We start from the raw sequence: 2982 nt of genomic DNA on the forward strand, positions 1-2982 counted from the left end.
TCCGGCTGAGGCTGCCTCCCACAGACGTGCGTCTAGCCTGGGACGTCCAGACTCACTGGTCTTGGTCCCTTCAGGAGAAAAGGGTAAGCCAGAGCTTCCGGCGAGTGAACCTGAGGACTTGTCCCCACCGAGCCCAGCCACAGCCCTGGTGCCCAGGGCACACACGAGAGGCGCGGGAGCGTGGTCTGTCCTGCTGGCTGGGAAACGCGAGGAATGCCCCCAGGCCTCCCTCTCCTTGCCTGGCAGCACACGCCCGCACACGGCTCCTGGGTGCTGGCACGAGAGGACTGGCTGCCTGGCACAGGGGCGCCTGGGCTCTGCTCCCCACTGGGTGCCACGTGGCAGCAACTGCTGCAGAACCGGCGCCACGGCCAAGGGCCACAGAGTCCTGGGGTCTGGCCACACCCGTGACACAGCCACCTCACCGCCGGCACTGCCCCGACGTGAGCGATGGTGATCAGTGCCACCAGCGTGTCTGAAGGTGTCACAATTACTTCACCGAGTGGAGGGCAGGTTCCACCTTAGGAGAAGCCAGAATGGCCCGGCCCAAATGTGCCCAGGAGGTCACTCTTGGGCACCAGGGGAACACATCTCTGTGGTCTGGGGCAGCCCCGCCATCTCTGCATGAGGCGGAGCGTGGAACAGGCTCCAGTCCATGGCAGTGAGCCTGCGCTGAGGACCCGGCAGGCCACTCCACCTGGGTGGCTCCTTGCCTCCCACACGAGCTGTAGCCCACACACGGGCTGCAGGGGCTCTGATCACACACGTGTCTACCATTGAGGGGCTCTGCGAGCCCTGCCTGGCTGGCTGCCTGAAGTGGATCCTGACGCCATGTGCCAGGAGCTGTCCGCAGGCTCCAACGAGGCCACTGCACGGGCAGGCTGCTGGCAGCCCAAGGAAGGTGCCACTGCGACCGGCCAGCCACTCAGGCTCCCCACTGCTGCCCACGCCCCTCCAGGGGGTACTGCGGGCACGTGGGAGGCACCGTCCAGGGTGACCAGCCCCTCTCAGAGGTCTGGCTGGGACCTCGGTGCTGTCCCGGTGCCTCTTTGGGCACAGCGGAGCCAGAAGCTTCCAGGCGGCCCTGAAGTACACACATTGCCGTCCAGAAATGTCGACCTATGGGGGACACCTCAGTCAAGAATGTGTCACCTCTAGGACCAGCAGATGCTATAATGGTTATGTAGCTAGACTCCCACATAGTCGACCATGGTTCGACTCCTGGACCCAGCAGCTTCAAACTCACACCAGGCACGTGTGCATGCATGTGGGCGCAATCCAGAGGAGAGAATGGAGAAGGGATTGTGTGTGGCCATCCTCCGGGGGTGACTTCTCGCTTCTTGCCTCTCTCTGGTGAGCACACACACCCTAAAGCAAAAAGCTCTAAAACACAGTGTCACCTCGAAGCCAGACTGCAATGGGGACATAAACACAGCCACAGCGAAGACACCAGAGGCCACTGCATGCCCGTGGCTGCTGCACGCCCGTGGCCGCTTGGCAAGGCACCGGTGTTCTGGCGGCTCCTCCGAGCAGGGCTCTCGCCGTTCCCCAGCCCAGGACAGGGCAGCCCACGGGGCAGCTGCACTCCTTTGTCGCTTCCCACAACCCCTCAGGCCGAGGACAGCTCGGAGACCATGAGACGGCGTCTGCACCGGGCACTGCCCTGACGGGGGAGGCTCTGTGCCATGTGAAGACACCGCCATGAGAAGGCCTACTGCCGGTCCTAGAGGTTCAGGTCCAGGCTACTGACATGGCTCACCGGGAGTGGGCCGCCGGCCTTGGCTTAGGCAGGCCCTCTAGGTCAGAGCCACCCTGGCCGTCCCCACATGGCAGCCGAGCCACTTCTACCACGTGCGGTGTCACTATGCAATCACTGGCTTCTGCAAACTCAGGACGTTGAGCCCGATGACGTGCAAGGGCCACAAGGACGATGAGGATGAGCCTTCCCTCCGTGGGGCCGCCTGGCGCAGATGGGCACGCGGGGCGGGCAGAGGTGCGGACACTCCTCCTCCCTGTCTCCCATCCTCCACTCACTTAGGCCAGAGGACACGGAGGGAGAGGAGGGAAGTCCCTGATGGGTGTGGTCATGCCACCACACTCTGTCCCCCACTTCCACCTGTCAGGACTGGGTATACTCGTGTTCACTGTGTTTCCAACCAGCGGGGCCAGGATTCGAACTGTGGCCTGCTACTTGGGACCCAGCTCCTGGAGTCCAGCACTTAGCTGCCACGCTCAGGCCGGCCCACTCTGTCCTCGCGGCTCTCTGGGATGCCTCACGGGCAGGCAGTCTCTAGCGAAGGGACTGAGAAGTGACAAGGAGAAGCAAAGACGTGGAGAGCCGGAGCCGACGACACAGCAGGCCTCTCGAGACGGGAGCAGGCCAAGCAGCAGTGTGTCAACGTGGACTTGGTTTGAAGTCTGTGACAAGTGAAACCCAGTGGGTCGGACCTCAAGGCAGAGCAGCAGAAACAAGGCCCCGTGCCAGGGAGCTGTCCCTTGAGGGTGACCCTTGCCCCTCATCAGCGGGTGGCGAGGCAGGAGCCCAAGCATAAGGGCCAGCGGCCGCCAGGGCACAGCACACTGCCCCTACCGCCACTGAGCTCCAGCAACATGCTCCCAGCTTCTCCTGGCCCTCCCCGTCCCTGGGCTTCTCCATACCGGCTCTGGATACACCAAGGTCGCACTGGAGCTGAGCGTCCGTGCCCAGGCAGGAGCCAGAGCATCCCCACCTGCATCCAGCGACAGCCGGGCTGTAGCCCATGGGGAGCGTGACATCCCGAAGGGCAACACACCCTCGTCCCCAGGGTGGACTCGGGACAGCGGGCTGGGCCGTGCGGCATTGCAACCACAGCCAGAGGCTCCCCTGCACACCTCGACGCAGGGCCGATTAGCTCAGAGCGAAGGCAGAGGGCCCGGGGCGTGAGCAACAGTGGAGTGCTGTGGCTGGGCCGGGGCTGGGCCGGGGCTGGGCCGGGGCTGGGC

The 2982-nt window shown here is 64.3% G+C and overlaps 1 protein-coding gene across 1 annotated transcript in view; it reads right to left on the reverse strand.

Moving 5' to 3' along the window:
• The window catches only part of BANP (BTG3 associated nuclear protein), a 94749-nt gene that overhangs the window by 4852 nt on the left and 86915 nt on the right, over positions 1 to 2982 (reverse strand). The gene's annotated exons all lie outside the window — the stretch shown is intronic.

This window comes from Tupaia chinensis, unplaced genomic scaffold, assembly GCF_000334495.1.
Source record: "Tupaia chinensis unplaced genomic scaffold, TupChi_1.0 Scaffold000355_1, whole genome shotgun sequence".
Classification (NCBI taxonomy): domain Eukaryota; kingdom Metazoa; phylum Chordata; class Mammalia; order Scandentia; family Tupaiidae; genus Tupaia; species Tupaia belangeri.